At 38.1% G+C, this 18574-nt stretch overlaps 1 long non-coding RNA gene across 2 annotated transcripts; it reads left to right on the top strand.

The window, feature by feature from the left end:
- Positions 1–114: 114 nt before the first annotated feature.
- On the top strand, positions 115–7980 carry LOC143687070 (uncharacterized). Of its 2 annotated transcripts, XR_013177384.1 has the most exons (4): positions 115–248; positions 2281–2415; positions 5076–5223; positions 5587–7980. It is a non-coding gene; the product is annotated as an uncharacterized LOC143687070 (long non-coding RNA). The 2 variants fall into 2 exon arrangements; XR_013177385.1 differs by lacking the exon at positions 5076–5223.
- The last annotated feature ends 10594 nt before the right edge of the window (positions 7981–18574 follow it).

Raw genomic sequence — 18574 nt, 5'->3', positions numbered from 1 at the left:
CGCTACCAGCCCGCCTGGTCCCGCCCCCCCCGGCCGCTTTCGGCCAATAGCAGAGCGCGTGGCCGCGCGGCCAGCCCCGGAGCCGCGGCGGGGAGGGGAGGATGCCGACTCCCGCGGCCGGAGAAGCCGCGGGCGAGGAGAACCTGCCGCCGCCGCCGCTCCCTCCGCCCTCCCCCCTCGGAGCCCGGTCGGGCGGTCCGGCCGGGGCCGGGGAGGAGGAAGCTGCGCCCCAGCTGTGACAGCAGCAGGTGGGAAGCTCCGCGGTGGGGTTTCTGCGGCCGCCTATAATTGCAGCCTGGCTTTGGGAAAGCTTCCTACCCGTCTCCGAGCCGCGCACACTTCCCTTTTCGCTCCTCCGAGGCCGCGGTGCGTGCGCGCTCCTCCCGGGGGCCTGCGAGGTGCCAGGGCCCAGGCGAGACCTCGGCTGCAGGGCAGGACTGCATTTCAGCCGGGGCGCGTCCCCCTCTCCTTCTCCCCTCCTTCCCACTCAGATCCCCCTTTTCCACCCCACCCCGCCCCCTGAAACCCCGAGCGGAAGCGGCGGCGCGAGGAGGAACTGCGAGTTAAATGGGGAAGGGACGGGGACCCACGCGCAGGGCCAGCGGGATTCAGGCGCGCACCAGCCCCAGTGCTTCAGCTGCCTGCCTAACTCTTCTCCCGGTGGTTCGTGAATTAACTTACCCAGCGTCCAGACTTCTCTCAAGGGTGAAGTACTCGTCCCCTCTCCCCTTGCCCGCCCTCGGTCTCTTTTTCCACCACCAGCCAGCACGCTCTGCTGGTCCAAAATCAGAGTAATTAGACAGTAATGAATTTTCTGGAACAGCAACTCCTACAGACACTCGGCTCTGCCCTTGCAGGCAGCGCCTCCCCGCCCTCAGTATCCGCGGCCAGGCGAGAGCGAGTAGACCCTTTATAAACCCGGGTAAACTTCGGTGTTAATCGGGACTGGATCGTGGAACTTTACAAATTAATCCGTGTGCGTGCGTGTGTGTGTGTGTGTGTGTGTATGTGTGTGTGTCTGTATTGAAGATTAAGCTCATATATCTCTGAGTACCTTGACGCTGCCATAAAGAAGCTTTGCTCTTAAAGGACCAATATACTTAGAAGTCTTTCCTCTCAGTGAGTTTGAAATCCGTGCGTGTGTTCAGTGATTTATTTCCTGGAGCGATCGGATGGTTCTTTTGGGCAGCTTATTTCAACCTTAAGGCTCCTCGAGGTGCCAAACCACTTCAGCAGGTTGGCTGATATTCAGGGCGGCATAGTTCAGGTGGTTTTGTGCCTATGACTGTGGAAGGACAAACTGCCACTTCCAGGGAAAGGGGCTGCGCTGATACCCACCTCGTAGCTTCACATGGCCCCTAGGAGGTGCTGGTGAAATATGCTTAAATTTTGCAGTATGTTAGTTCTGGGGTAGCGAGTGTGCTTTTTTCCCCTCGCACTAAGCAACTGAGCGAGATATGTAAATGAAAAGGGTGTGGTATACTCGTTCTAGCTGTGGCGACAGCTCTGATAGCCAAAATGGCATTGGCATTCCATTCCGTTTGTTGAGATTTATATAGTACAGCCTACTCAGAGTCCTGTTATTAGCTCGGAGATGCCTTTTTAAAACTGTATGTGGGAATAATGCCTCACATAAGGGCGGTCTGCTTTAACATTTATTAGGTCATTTATTATATAAAAACAGCTTGAATTAGCTTTGCAAAATAATGGATGTATACGAATCCAGATTATAACCCTTAGGCTGGAAGTAGATAGGCTGTGTGCAGCCAAAGGAGAGAATAACAGCTCACTGCAGTTCAATTAGCTTCTTCTGAAATGTGATTCCTTGTGGATTTCTTTTATGAAACAAGCTGGAGAGATCTAATTAATACCTTAAATCATATTACCCTTAAATGGAAAAAGGAAATTAATCATTTATATATCTTCCTTTCTTTTTTGGCGATGCAGTCTGTGTATCTTTAAACTGCTAAGAATTTTCCAAATCGTGAATTCAGAGAGGCAACACTTTTACTTACAAGTAATGAACTCTTTTTGAAAATCAGTTGCCTAGAAATGGATGCCATTACTCTGGAACTTGGATTGAAATAGTTTTGTTTTAACGTTCTGCTTTGAACTATAGACTGAGGTCGTTTTATATGATGGGAAAATCTTTAAAGAAATGAACACAAAGTTATGACATTATGGTTGATTGTATACATTTACCTGGGAGGGGGATGCAAATAATAGATGTATTGCAATCTTTCTTTTCAATTTTGTTCCCATCTGCCTGTCCCTCCACAGAATGAACTGCAGCAAGGCTTATTTCTTGAAGTAGAAGGTCTGAGAAGAGTTGGTAATTTCAATAAGGGGCTTCCCAGTCTAAATAGAATGCTTACTTTGTTGAGCCGAATAAGGAAACATGATGGATTGAATTTTGTAAGTAACTGAAACTGTATATGTGTAACATTGAGTAGTCCCATTGCTTAATTTTAAAAAGAAAAGCATATAAACAGATATTTTAATTCCTAAGTTGTCATTTCACTATGTCCCTATTAGGAAGATTCTGGTGTGCCAAAGCAGTTGGTGCTTGGGTAAATATGCTTTTTTGGAGCAAAGTGTGATGCAGATTTCTCTAGTCAGTTTCTATCTTTTTGGCTGAGTCAGTCCTTATTTAGCAAAAATTCCTAATAGTTTTGGACATTAATGCAGTAGGGTGTTGGAATCCATCTGTGAATCAAATTTTTCCAAGGAAATGACAATTATGCTCTTACTGATTCCCTCCATGATAACCACCTATAATATCAGAGCCAAATATTAGTCACAATGTAGATCTGTGGCCAGAATGTGAACGGTTGTGTGACGCAGAGAGTAATTGTTCCGCTCGGAACACAAATCTTTCCTTTGAACTTATATAAAGCTCTCCAGCAATTAGACATATTTTTAGACTTCCATTAACCATATATACAGTCCAATTTCACAATAATAAGAGATTAAAAATCAACTGGCATTTGCTTTACTGGGTCTTAAGGCCCACTTACTAATTTTCAAATATGCGAGGTCAAAGGAGGCACAAGAGCTTTGGAAAAACAGTCCATACCCACTAGGAATTCACAGTCCCCAATTGAGAGGACAAACAGTGTACAAGTAGAACATTTAAATGACCAAATGATAATACAAGGCAGTCCAAGATAAAGTACTAAAATGGATTGTCCAAATAAGAATAATGATAATAAATTCTGGAGAATTCATTCTGAGGAGATGAATGGAGTGGAGTAGAATTTGTGGGGTAGCTGTTATGATGGAAATCTTAAGTCGTTTGTCCTATATCCATGTATCATCTAAGTAATGATGCTGAGAGCATATCCAAAGACAGAATTGCGTCCCCATTCATTTAATGTATTAAAATGCCCATTGTCCCCAGATCTTGCTGTATGCAAATAATTGTGTATGTAAATCATAAGCTGCTTTTTCTTTTCCTTCTTTTTTTTTTTTTTTGCTTGGGCAGGCACTGGGAATCGAACCTGGGTCTCCGGCATGGCACATTACAAGCTGCTTTTAAGGCATATTCTTGTGTGTGTCTCTGCCTACCCAGACGTTGTTTCCTCTAGTGCAGTGGGACCTATTCCACAAGCCTCGTTTGCCATTTATCATGACTGTAACACACAGTGATGTCTTATTTATGTGGCATGGCTGGAAGTACAGTGTCTTAAATAATGACCTTTCTAAATAATCGAAACTTGCTTGGGTGGGAATTGTTTTCTCTAAAATATCATATGTGTCCTCAGACTCTTAAACTGATTGCCTTGGAGGATTCTGTACATATTTCTCTTGAAGTCTATTTTGTTCCTCTCGTATGATTACATGTATTTTTTTCATGCCTTTGTCTCTGCCTCCCAGTGGTGAGCTTTATGACTCCAAGGACAGGTCTTTTTATTATTATTTATCATTTCTGTTCCATGCTGGTTGACTTGCACATAAGTTGGTCTCAATAAATGTCAGATGAATGAGGAACTGACTGGAAGGAACAATATTTTAAAGTATAGCATGACTTTCTCATAATGAGTCCTTGTTATTATGATAAAGATAAACTATTTCATTCTTACCTGCAATACAGTGGGCCTGTCAAGGTACAATAGAGCAATTCTTCATACATTAAGTGGCCCTAGAAGTAAGCTTATGTGAGCCCTTCTCTTTGTTTTTTTTCTTCTGCATCCACGAGAGCCTTTGCTTCTCATTTTTGCTTCTGCTGATGTGCGTTGAATCTGTCAAGCTACCTCCATGCTCTGTATAATTTATTGATTCTAATCTCTACTGGGCTGAGAAATTACATAACCGAAGTTGTTAAAAATATATTTAAAATAAAAACAAACATAATCCAAAGAGTTTAAAGTGGATTCACTTTTGAAATAGTAGGAATGGATGCCGAATTTGGGGTTACCTGGTATTGGTCGGTTTCCTTTTTGGTTAAAAAAGCTTTAGGATATGAATTATGGTATCTATTTCAGCTTCTTCAATGATTTAAATGCCTTTATCCTGGTAGTTGCTCGCTTATGAATAGTTGAGGAAAGCCTCTGGGTAAATGAGCTGCCTGTGTGTTTTCAAATAAGCCGATGTTTATATGTGTGTTGCCACAAAAGCATCCATTCAGTTACTGGGCAAATATGAGAGTGTTTCCTGTGACTGTTATTAAGATCTTATTTTCCATCAGACATATTCAAACCAACAAGAATAAGTGGGGTTGTTCTTTAAGGAACTTACCCTTCCTGAGCAGCCAAGTTCTCATTTAGCAAATTACCTCTTCAGCCTGCTCTGGAAGACTTCACTTATCTCATGTGGGCGGGACGATTGCACTCTGCAAATACCACGTTCCTCTTAGGGCTAAGCCCTGCATCGCTGTAGTTCTCGACAGTGATTTTGACAATCATTGAATCTATTTTGTCTGGGGAGCCTTAGCTCTTTTCAAGGTATTGACGCTATAGCTCGGCTTTACCATCTATTAACCATTGAAGAAGACTAACAATTATCTAGCATTTGCTGAGGGTTTTCCAGGCAGCTAACATGGCTCTGTGCTTTACTTGGCGTGATAAACAATATAGCTCTGTAGCATGTGGACATTTGCATGAGCATGCAGCCGAAAGGAGGGGGATGAAGGAAGGAGAGAGGAGAGAAGATGAGGAAAATGTACTTTGGAAATTATTGGTTCAGAAGCAACTCAGACACCATCAGTAGCCAAGCCTGGAAAAGGTGAGCCTTCAAAATCCGTTGTCCCCCTCCACAGCCCCGTGAGAAATACTTTAATTAACAACTGATTCCAGTGTCTGCAACACTTGGTAGGGTGCTGTTTGCTTTAGTAAATCTTATTTGGGGAGCCATGAGACTTATCTTTTGGCTTTCTCTAGAAATGAAAGAAAAAATGTAAAAAGAAAAGCTTCAGACTGCCAAAGCTGGTGTTACCATTGTAGATGTTTAAAAAATATGCCACAGCTGTAAAGAAAACGCAGCATATATTTTGAGTAGTGTCAGCAAACTTGGAATGACATTTTTGAAAGAATGTCTAGATTTGGGGATGTGGGTTTTAACAGGTTTTGTTTTGTGTTGTTTTCCTAGCATATCTTTAGTTTTTATCATCAAAACATTATGTGCCCACTGTGGAAAATGTTGAAGATGAAATTTTAAAAACATAGAAGAGGATTTCTGGGCTGGCTGCAGAGGGGGCCCGAGTACTAACACCCTGCAGAGGGGGCCAGCACTGGGTCCCTTGGACACCTGGCCTCGGGGTCCTGTGTCTTCATGAATGAAAAGCTTCAGCCCTTCCGGTGCGGCCAGGAGTCAGGCTGTTCTGCTGTGATTCATCACCTGCTTGTAAAGATACAACCCAACTTATCTGCACCTTACATACTGAAGAATGCGACATCTTGATTAACATGCTAAAGGAATGTCCCCAAAATCACAGCATTCTGAAGTGGTTTGGTTGTTAGAATGATCTTGATTTGGAGATGAGAAAATACTTAAAGAATGAGTAGGTGACAAAGAGAAGCAAGAGCAGGGAACATGGCATGCGATGTGAAAGAGACTTTCTGTCCCCCAGAGGTATCTGAAGAGTGAATTAGATTTTCACTGCATGCCTTGGCTGAGAGAAGATCTGTTTACTCTTGGTTGACAGCTGGGAAGTCCTGTTTGGCCACCATGGTACCGTGATTAGAAAATGTGGCCCATTTTGAACCAGAGAATATTTAGGGGATCCTGGAATCTGAATATTTGTTGGGTAGAGGAGCCCTTAGTAGTGGAAGTATCTCCTACTAACAGATCTGCCTCTAACACATTCCTTCCCTTCGTGTGTAGCCTGTTCACCACTAAGTCACTTATCTCCCTCAATAAAATAATGTATTTTAATCATAAAAAAGAAATGTAGGAAAACAGAGAAACAAAAATAAAATAAATCCATAGTCCCACCAATGGAAGATAACTATTATAAACACTTTAGTATGTCTCTTCCCCCTTTTCCTATATTTGTTTTTTATTTGTATGTCTTGTAACTATATATTATTGTACAAATTTAAAATCAGACACCGCATATAAGTGAGGATCAGACCTTTTATATTTATCTAAACTTTTGTGATGCAATTAAAAATCATTTGAAAGCATATACTTCAATAGTTGCATATATTTTACGTCTGTAATGTGTATGAATTATACTCTAAGCATCATGTATCCTTATACCTTTATATTTGTTTTTGATTTTTACTCTTATAAGGCTGTGTTAAAGGCCCTTATGCACATGCTTATCTTCATTCTTCACTAATTTTTTTTTAGAATGGATTCTAGATGGGGAATTACTAGGTCAAACAAAGAGTATAAAACTTTTTTTTGAATTGCAGTTTTTTTCAAATCCATTCCAGACACATTGGATTTCAAGGATGTTCTAAGTTGTTAAGTGACCTTGACAATGGTAGAATCATTGTACAAAGGGGAGAGGTTGGGTTTCAGATCAGCCTGAAATGTGTTTACAACTTAGCTCTGCCACTTACTTGTTATGAAAGTTTGTTCCAGGCATTAGAGGTGATAGATATAATGTGCCTAACACTTGGTGATCGGATCACCTCCCAAAGGTATTTCCTTCTGCTACCACTGCTGCCACTGTTAGTAATGATAATGGAAGTGATGAGGTTAATGAAAAAAAATAAGTTAGTTGGGGGATAAGACAATACGATAGACCTTTAAGGAACAAAGCAATTGATTATAGTGTTGGATTAAGTGCTAGGATAACAAATGAACAGGTAAATATCCAGGGAATTTAGGACTATATTATAGCAATATATGGAAGCATAGCTTAGCCTTAGACAAAAGGAAGAAAGTAAAATGGATTCTCCAGTGGAGGATCAACATTTGCATAAATCCATGAATGAAGGGATATTTGGAATGAAGATTAACTTTGGGACTTGAGACTCCTCAAGACAAAGCCAAGGAGCTGATGCCTTATTCTTTAGACAGGTAGGAATTTGCATTTGAGTTGGAGGATAAGGGCTGGGGGAAAGATTAACCTCTGTTATTTCTTCAACCACTGTCTCTGGCTACAATTATACCATGTTAGATTTTATTCTGCTTTTCTTCATGCGGTTTCCTGAATCCCTAAGGGAATAGGAGTGTATAAAGTATGTTCCAAGGAAACTTCTCGTGTGATTGGAAGCTATAGATATTGACACTTAAAACCTACTGATTTCAAATCCCTTGTTTCTTCCTCTACCTTCTGTAGAACAATGTAAATTTTCTTAGCATCTCTACCCAGACAAATCAAGAAATCATAGAATAGAGCCGGTATTTTGCAGAGCTGTGCATTAATTCCACCCATGCCCAAAGTGTTTTCCTCTGTGACTCTACTGTATATAAAGTTTGGCCTTTTTCTCCTTATGCTGAATGTAATTCCAAATATTTAGCTCAATTTTCATGCTTTGTTGTGGGAGTCTCTTCCATTTTAAAAATAAATTTGACGGTATCTGCAGATTTAATTATTTTTTTCTTCATTGACCAGTTAACTTTCTGTAGGCAAATATTAATAATTAATTTCAGGTAATAAGAAATTGTGTTTTAATACTCAGTGTCCGTATGTATAAGTTAAAAGTAAGTAAAATTGAGCTACAACTATGCAAAAATAAAATGGCATACCCAGCAAATCCCAGTAACATTGATGATTATAGTAACATACTAAATAAAGCCAACATTATAGGATTATTGAAAGAAAATGCAACTTATGTCACTACTCATTTACAGGCATTTACCTAGATATTTCAAAAATACTACTTAGAGTCAAATACATACGTTTCTTCTCTTGCATTAGGTTTTGAGCTATAGCCAGTCCATTTTGAGAGTTTCGGTCATTCAAATGAACTATCACTATAAACAATAGTTTTAGAAAAATTGTCTCTAGGGTTGGCAATGTAGAAACTGTGAATTTATAACACAGAATTAAGTTCTGTCATAGTGTTTCATCTTCACATTTTTATATCAGCAAAAAAGATTTCTTTTCAAAACTTGTGTTTATGCCGAAATTTATTCTTTTATTCCGTTTGCATAACTGAGTCACCACGTTTTAGTAAGGCAGGAACTGACACTATAAATGATGCACTTTTGTAACATGATTGCCATTTTCCTGCAAGTAAATCGGAATATGGGAAACTAATATTGTAACTGTTAAGTCAACTTAGAAAAAAAATCAATCAGCAGCGCTAGCTTTCCCATTTATTGAGATTAAACCTCTTATATATGTTAATACATGCAATCGTGCCTTAAAAAAATCCCAGAAAAATAAAATATACTTCCCATTTGGACAAAGCTCCAACCACAAAGCTATTACTCTTACATATATTATTTTAACATAAACATGTAGTGCCTCCTTAGTACAGGATTAAGAGAAGGAAGGAATGTACTTAATGAATCAGTTGGCAGAACACAAATTAAAAGTATGTATAGACATGCACACACACATGCACACAGTTTACAGCTGTTGAGCCAGCGATGACAAATCCAAAAATCTCTTAAGAGGATGAGCACTCAGTTTTGATTTGCAATTACTTAGTTCTGAGAGAGGACGTGGGTTCGTCCCTGAGACTCCTTTCTCAGTAAAGTGCTTTCATGATTCTGATTTCATAGTATTTACTTAGAGTCCAGTTATATTTGACAATTTAAAATTTTAAAAAAATCTACTCACCCATTTCATACACATTTCTTATGCATTAGAAATGTAAAAAATTCAAAGCAGGTAATGGAAGCTCTTTCAGTATTTACCAAAAGTACAATAATCTATAAAACGCTGAAGCTAAACAAATTTAACATTTCCGAAAACATTAGCTAAGTATACATAACACAGGCAGTTTCCTTAGAGTAGAAGACAATGAAAATGTTTTTCTTGTATTTCCTTGCAGACATAATCTGAATATCTACCTGATCAAAGCATCATTTAGTACAACAAGACTTAGTCACCAATGCCGTATCCATAGTTTAAAATCCTGGTAGTATAATGGAAATTGATGCAAGCCCCCTTATTTCTGGATTCCAACTGAATCACTGCCCTTCCCTAAAGGACTTTAGCACAAAAATGAGCTTACTCCTCTCTATGATTTATCTTCTTTCTTCGTGCTTTAGTCGCCTTTATTTATTCTCCTCCCTGGGTCCAAATATTAGTTTAAGTCCTACAAAAAGGTGTTTGGGACCCAAACATAATCGGTGATCCAGGCAGAGAGCTAGGAATTGCATTAGTACCATAACTCAGCAGTTGGTTCCTCTCAGAATAGACGGCTCAGGACCTGCCTGATTCCTGCTCCAGAGGCTCAAATGCAATGCTTTGCCCATCAAAGCAGCATGCTGAAAAAACAACTAAACTCACTTGGTAACCTAAAACCACGCCAGACCCCACAGAGTGAGGCAGTCCAGTGAGCAAAATCATCACTTTTGGAATTAATTTCCCATCATGAAAAGCAATTCTCTATGGTTAACTTACAGACCATGACATAAAATCAAAAAAAGGAAAGGAAAAAGAAAGAACTCTCTAGGCATTACAGATGTCCTGTTCTTTCTCCTGCCTCCTGAACCCTCTTCAGCGTCTCCATTGGAAGGCAGCCTGACCTGCAGCCTATTTCAAGCAACATCAGAACTAGAAAGCTCTCCTACACAAACTTTAACCCCTAACTCCACACAAGACCCTCTCGGACCAAGAAAAATTTTTCTCACAGGAGAGTTTGAGAGAGTCTATGATTTCATGCTCGATGAGAATTTCATAATTTCCTCTCTGGGCAAATACCGGGGTATTTATTTCTCTTACGTAATTTCCAGTTCCATGAGCCGACTTCTATTCTGTTCATCTATTGAGAGGCCTGACCGTCAAACAGTCACCCTTAGTGAGAACATACCCACGAGCTGATATATGACTGCAAAGGAGCTTAACAATTCCTGGAAGGAAAAGGGTTAAGAGCCAGTAAAAACAGCATAAATTTACACATGACCTAGTGTGATTGCACTTTTATTCTCTTCCTTGCAAGGAACAACAACAATGACAACTTCCATAACTAATGCTTCTGGTCTTAAAAACTTTCTCCCTCAAAGACAAGTTCTCATTCACTGTGGATCATCGCAACAGACTTCTCACTAGCAAGGATCTGCAGACAGAGATGCACTTGCTGGTGTTTCCTTTGAAAAGGATCTAAAAGTTTCATTACCTTATGGAAAAATAATATTGGCTGTTGGGCTGAAGAGATGTGGCAGTGTAATTCTGGCTGACAAGTTCTAGAATTATAATAGCTTTGTCTCAACTTAACTTGCTAGGATGGCTTGAACAAACAGAGGTCTTGGCTCCCAAAAGAATTATGAGCAGATAAAAGCCACTGAAGTGGTTTAGGTAGAAAAATCAGCCATGAAACCACCATGGCCTTTCATCAAACAGGGTGTGTCATTTTTTTTCTACAAAATATGAAAAGAGGATTGTCTAAGCAAGGAGAAAGTGGTTTGGGGGCATGGGGCATATGCGTTTGTTTTCCTTTATAGGTGAGAACAAATGCACCCAAGAACAAATGAAGCAGGTGTCTTAATCCTCTCAGTCCTAGTTCTGCTACAGAGGTTTCTCTAGCTGGCCAAACTAGTTGCAAACTGAGCCCCCTCAGTAGAGGGTTCACTCAGGCCAGTTGAAAGGGGGCAGAGCTGGCTGCAACCCCTCCATATTCCCCACTGGAATGGCTTCCACCCAAAAGGCCCTTTGCCCTCTGTCTTCATTAGGAATTTTCCATCAACTGGAGAGCAGGGGCATCTGTGGCCACATTGATTGGAGAAGTTGCACTTTTGCCTTTGGATGTGGATGTGTTTGGAAGGCCAGCATTTGCCTATAGAGCTCACATACACCACTGCACACAACAGCTGCTCTGGCTGTGTGCCACCCATGGCGCGCCATTCCCTTCTTCCTCTCTCCTCTTCCTTCCTTGCTACAAATCCCCTCTACCTGCAAATCCCTCGAAGAAAACCTCTAAGACACTTCCTGGCAACAGGGCTCAAGTACCTACTGTAACAAGAGTTGGCCTTGGGGACTTCTGAATACTATTGATTCCATTAGAAGCACTGATGAAGAACTGAATTAAAATGGAAAACATAGCAACCCAGAAGTAAATGAAAAAATATTTAGCGATAATGTCATTGGGAGAGTTTTCTTTTCATCTCTACTCAACCCTGACATGAGTGCTCACAAGCATACTCTCTTCCTTTTGTGCATGAAAATCAATATGAGATTGAGCAGTATTAATGGGAAAGTATCTGAGATGGGAAAATGACCCAGAGAAAAAATATAAGCTGTATATCTAGTTTATCCAAGGAAATATATTCCCAAACAGATAGAAAACTGAAGGTGCCACACTTACCATGGCCCTAGGGCAGAGGTTGGCAAACTATGGGCCACAGACCAAATCTTGCTTACCACCTATATAGCCCTTAAGCTAGGAACTAGCTAAAAATAAATTTTTTTTTTCGGGTGCATGGTCCAGGAATCAAACCCAGGTCTCCTGCATGGAAGATGGGCATTCTAACCACTAAACTACCTGTGTACCCAAAATATTTTTATTTTTAGATGGTGGAAAAAATTGAAAGTGTAATTATTTTGTAACACTTGAAAATCTTATGAAATTGAAATTTCTATAATTAATTTTAATTAATATAATTAAGATTATAAGTAATATAAATTTTATAAAGAAAGTTTCATTGGAACACTGCCTCTCTCATTTATTTACATGTTACCTATAGCTGCTTTTGATCTATAATGACAGAGGTGAATAGTTGTGACAGGGGACATATGTGGCGCATAAAACCTAAATTTTGACTATTTGGTCCTCTGCGGCAAATGTTTCCCTACCATTAGCCTAGAATAATGCTGGGGAGCATCTAGTGGAACTGAGAGCAGGGATGTGAATACTCTTCTCATCTCTGATTCTCATAAACTGAGCAAATTTAGGTGAAGCAGTCAATTAATTGTTGGTGCCTCTTTGTTAACGTGGAGATGAAATGTTCTTGGATTTATTTTTATGATTAACTAGTATAATTATTATAAAATATGAATTCAAATAATAAATGTTTGGGCTCACACTAATTATAGTTTGACATGTTTTGAGCAAATCCCCTTGCATATTGAAATAAATGGCTTCCAAGTTAGTTCATTAAAGTCAATAAATGTCAAAACTGATTTCACAGAGGGTGAATAAATTTTGATCTAATTTTTATGATTGCATATATATTTTTTTATTTTCTCAAGTCAGTTTCGAGTTCGTTGTCCCAGAGAAGTTATCTGAGAGCCTATGAAGCTAGTCAAGCAAGCATTGGATTGCTTCAACCCCACACATCTTGAATTTGATCTCATTAACAATCATTAAATATTACCCTCCAGAATACCCGTTGATTGAAGAAGATAGAAAACAACAAGCAATTAAATAAATCAGATCGATGTGAAATAAGAAAATAACCTGAAAAATATTTAAGAACTTCTTTTACTTTTGAATGCAGATTACAATATGTATGATTTATTTATTTAGGTAAAAATATATGTATACTGTTTATATCAATGTGTCCATCTGTAATTTATCCCACATTTGTCTGCAGGGCCAAGATTAGGAGTCAATTTAAGAGGCATCAAAAAACTCAGTAATCAAATACACAATGATTTAATGAAATATTTTTAAAAAATAATATTTAATGAAATATTATTAAAAAATAATAATATCCAAGAATAATAATCCATGGTAAACAAAAGTCATTGTTAAATTACACACATACACATACACGTGTCTTAGGAGTAGGTGAAATTTCCTGTAATAGAAAATTTCAGAATAACAATATTTTAAGCAATATAGAAATAAATACATTTCTCTCACATGTAGAAGCATCTGGGGTTAGATACTTTGTGGCTGGTAGGGTGGTTCTATGGCATTTTTAGGGCTCAGGCTCCAATATCTGAGCTCTAACATCCTGGATATATATAATTTAACAATAATGACCTACTTGATGTAATTATAATTTCTTTTTGTTTTCTTATGTTTGTTTAATGGTACTTTCTTATTTTTCTGTAAGCATTCAATATTTCATTGTAAAGCACAAAACCTAATTCACTATTATTTTCAGAGTAGAAAGAAGACATCATTTCTTTCAGTAAAGTCCAAAGCTTGTCGACTTTATTTAGGCCAAGATGGAAGTTTGATTTTTCCTTTGCTGAGATGGCTACAAGGAGTACTATGTAAATGCAATTCCAGTATATTCATACTTTGTAATCATATCTCTACTTATTAGGGGAAATATATTTTATCTATCTAGAAACCCAACTAAAGCATTCATATACTACTTTGTTCTTCAGCTATTAATTAAGTGAATGCAGAAAGAGTTCTAAACCAATAAAAGTTCACTGATGAATGAGAAAGTTCAGGGAAAAACTGTCACTGGTTGTATAAGGAAACAGAAACAGAATGCACATGTTTACCCCACATTCAGTTGGCAGCTTTTTCTGCCATATCTCGTAGAGAACAAATCCTTAGGAACCTACTAGGTACAAGTCTCCAAAGCTTTGTTACTATTGGAAACTTCCAAGAATTCCTAGAAGCTTGGTCTTTCCTTCCTAAGCCTCATTAAATGTGCCTCTAAGCATAAATTCAATTCTATAAGAATCAAGTTGTCATCCTTTATTAAGGTGAAAAGCTCGATGTCAAATAGGCTTTTGCTCATTTGAATACTTTGTTTAAAGGGAAGAGAAGAGCCCATCCCATCAGCTCTCCTGCCCCAGTTTCTTTTATTGTACGATTAATGACAAGAAATGCTACACTTGTAGACAGACTCTGAAAACCAGATACCAACATGCAAAAATCTTCCGAGAAAAGACCGGTTTTCAGTGAGAGTGCTTCTGATGGGTGTGTCCCCTGTTGCTGATTTTTCTTAGCACAGTGAGATAGGAGCACGATGACTGTACTTTGATAGAGAACAGTTAGCCATACAGATTGCGTTGCACATGCGGGTAAAAATTTCAGTATTACCTCTAGGAGCCAACTAAAGAGGGAAAACAATCAAATAAAAATATGGGTGGGATTTAAAAAATAATAAATGATTGGATTTCATGAGAAATCACAGAAAGAAAATTCATCAAACATTAAGCATAAATAAAATCAACCCATTTATTTTGGAGGAATCTTGAGCTTCAGAATCCATTATAACAAAATGGAAACAGTAATAATAATGACCTGAAACAATATGATTTCCCCCAATCTTTTCTATTTAGAACTACAATATTGCATTTAAAAGAAGGAACTTCAGTGATCTTTGAGGTTAAATATTCATTAAAAATCCATGCAAAAATTATTCACTCCTGTTAGCCTGGTGTTTTTTTTGTTTTTGTTTTTGCTTTTGGTTTTTTTTCTTATGCAAGCATGGGAGAAGGAGTTGGAAAGATGTTCCTTAAGGTTCCTTCCTGAGTTTTTCTGTGATCTCTTTGGCCCAATTAAAATGGCAGAAATTTTACATGATGTGATTCTTTGGACCTCTTAATAATTTGATCTATTAGAAATGAAATATTTAGAATCAATTTTAAAATCTGCATGAATATAAGTCCTCTGGTACTAATATAATTTAACTGATTATGATATAAACATAGTTAAATCTGAGCTTTATTTTAGTTCTCCATGACACAGATATTTTCAGTCCTGTGGCATTCAACATTCCATCACTATTTGATTTCTTCTGTTTATTTTTGCATAGTTACTTTAAATTGATGATTTCTGAAGGTTGAGCTAAGGGTGATATTAGTATCAGTACTATTATTTTACCACAATCATTGTAGTTTTTGGTATGGGGTACGCTAAGCTAAAGACCAGGACTTACTTTCTTCATGGCCAGTACTTGCATATGAATTTTAAAACAATGATGTTCTTTGTCTTTTCATCACATATGGATTTTCTTCATAGCGGCTCCGGGAAAAACTCAGTAACTGGCAGCTGTCATTGCAAATAATCAGGAATCAAGAAGATAAGGAATATGATCTTTTCAAGTATGTTTCTTTGCAAATATTTGTAAATAAGCCTTCCAACCACGTTTGGGTGAGCATTTATCTTGTTTATATATTATTACGGTCAACAAAAATCAGTGATTTACTTTAGTTGCCTGATAACCAGCAACTTTAAGAAAAGCTCAATATAAAAACATCCGTATTACAAGATGACAATTGAATTTACATGTCAACCCTATAAAAGACATTAAATTAGAGCTTAGTTTACATTGTCTACATCTACTTCTCAGTACTTTTTAAAAATACACATTGAATATTTTTCGTTAGTCAACACAATAACTTTAATACATGTCCTAATATACAACCAAATGCATCTTTACAATACTTATACTTCATTCACTGAAAAATGTCTTAGAGTGGAATCTATCCCTTTCTCTGTTTACAATACCTTTCAATGAAAATATAACCTCTTTAGTTTTTATTTTATGGTAGATTGATTGCAAATAGCCCTGTTAGACTTTAACATTGCTGAAATATGTGCTCTGTAAAAACAAGTTTAAAAAGCAAGGAAAAAGTTGGTGCATGGGTGGTTCAGTGGTAGAATGCTTGCCTTCCATGCGGGAGACCCAGGTTTGATTCCTGGACCATGTACCCCCCCTCCCTAGAAAAGCAAGAAAAATAAAGTTTAAAATGCCGTCCTAAGGGGATATCAAAGAATATATCCCAAACTAAAGTAACAACAAATCCTTTAAAATCTGCCTCCCCAGTCCCCTGAAGAGTGGATGTGAAAAGGATCCATTGGAAAAGAAATGAACAGCAATTGAGGGTATGCAGATGGGGGTGGAGCTGGCTTTGAACGGACTGGTTTTGACATTTACACAAATGTGTAAGAAAAAAAAATCAAATCCATGGATGGAAAAAAATAAATTCAACTATTGTGAGGACAAAACAAATGTTTGATTTAAATGTTCATGTCTCAGTTGATTGCTATTTAGCGCCAACATCAACCCACGCTAACCAGGTGGCTGCTGTCCTAGAACAATTTCAGTTTAAACAGACTCATGGTTCTCCTGCTCATGCATTCAGCACATAGCCCTCTTTATTATGCTTTAATAGGATATACTAAAAAGCTCGTGAAATAGTATACAGACCCATGGGATAGGAAAAGTATTTTGATAGAGTCCCAGCATACTTTACATATTCCCCTTCTGCAATTGGCTTTAATATATCACCAAAGAAAGCTGACACATGACAGAGTCGGTGGTTCTTGCTCTTTGGTGTGCTTATGTGGTACAATGTTCTTCTTGAGCCAAAATGGGGATCTGGCCATTTCTTTCCTTATGTTTTTTATTTTTATTTTTTTGGCCATTTATTTCTATATTCTCAAAATTCATGTTTCACTGACAGATAAAATCATGAATGTATGTCACAAAAGTGAAATAGGTTGACTTGGAAAGATGGATTTTTGAAAAAAAAAAACTGGTGAGTGTTGGTTCAGCCACTGTGGGAGTCAATTTGATGGTTCCTCAGCAAGTTAAGTGTAGAATTACTATATGACCCGGTAATCCCACTTTTACGTATATACCCCAAAGAATTGAAAGCAGGGACTCTAGCGTATTTTCACACCAAAGTTCAGAGCAACATTATTCACAATTGCCAAAAGATGGAAGCAACCCAAGAATCTATCAATCAATAAATGGATAAACAAAATGTGGTATATGCGTGCAAAGCAATATTATTCTGCTGTGAAAAGGGATGAAGTTTTGATACATGTGACAAAATCGATGAACCCTGAAGACATCATGTTGAGTGAAATAAGCCAGACACAAAAGGACATATATTTTATGATCTCACTGATATGAAATAATTAAAATAAGCAAACTCATAGAGTCAGAATCTTGAATATAGGTTATCGTGGGACAGAGTGGATATAGGGAATAGGGAGCTAAGGTTTAAAATGGTCAGGGTTCCTATTTGGAAAGATGGAAAAGTTTTGGTAATGATAATGGTGATGGTAGCACAACATTGTGAACTTTAATTAAAAGCACCAAATTAAATATCTGAATATGGTTAAAAAGGGAAATAGAATAACGGTTTTTTTTTAAATCCATGGAACTGCATACACAATCAGTGAACTCTAAGTTAAACCATGGACTGTATTTAATAGTACAATCATGAAGATGTGCTTTTATCAATTACAACAAATGCACCACACCAATGCAAGGTTTTAGTAAAAGGGTGATATATGGAAATCCTGTATTTTATGCATGATTATCCTGTAAACCCACCATATCTCTAATTAAAAAAAAAAAAAAACAGTTGAGTTCTTGGGAACTTAATGTTACGAAAAATGTGGAAGCTAAAGAAAAGCACGTGGCCACACTAGCTGGCATTGCTTTGAATTTATGATCTCAAAGTTAAAGAGAACTTACAAGCTGCCTGGCAATTGTATAACATTTCCCTAATCTCGTCATGCTCCTGTTCTCTGAGATGAGGATTTTGGACCTTTTCTGCCTCCTATCAAACCTCTAAGACCCTTTGCTCTCAGCTGATAATACTGCTTCTCTTTCCACTGAAAACACAGAAGCTTTGAGAAGAGCATGTCTTCAGCCTCCAACATGAGTTGGAGTCGGTTTCTCCACTGTTTCTGCGGTTTGCATGCTTGTTCCCTCCACCTATACACTAGACCCCGTCCTTCTCTTCTTTTCAAGAAATTACTTTATCTCCTCTCCTACATCATCTATTTTTTCCTCTCTATGGGATCATTCCCATCTGTTCGCAAACGTACTGAACTACCTCCCACTAACAAAAGAAAGAAAAATACAAAGAAAGAGTGGAAAAAGGAAATCTTCCCTTGACCCTATATCTTCCTCCAGATATTTCATCATTTATCTTTTCTCCTTCATGTAAAAACTTTTCAAAACTTACCTCTGCTTTCTCACCTTCCATTCTCAATTAAACACACTTCAGTTGGAAATCTATTCCAATTTATTCAACTCTTTGATCAGTTCTCTCCTCTTGTATAAAGCTCTTGGAAGCATTTGATAGTTGAAAACTTTCTCCTTAGATAACTGTCTTCATTTGGTTTCT

This window comes from Tamandua tetradactyla, chromosome 6 (assembly GCF_023851605.1).
Source record: "Tamandua tetradactyla isolate mTamTet1 chromosome 6, mTamTet1.pri, whole genome shotgun sequence".
Taxonomy (NCBI): domain Eukaryota; kingdom Metazoa; phylum Chordata; class Mammalia; order Pilosa; family Myrmecophagidae; genus Tamandua; species Tamandua tetradactyla.
This window is presented reverse-complemented; position numbering and strand designations above follow the sequence as displayed.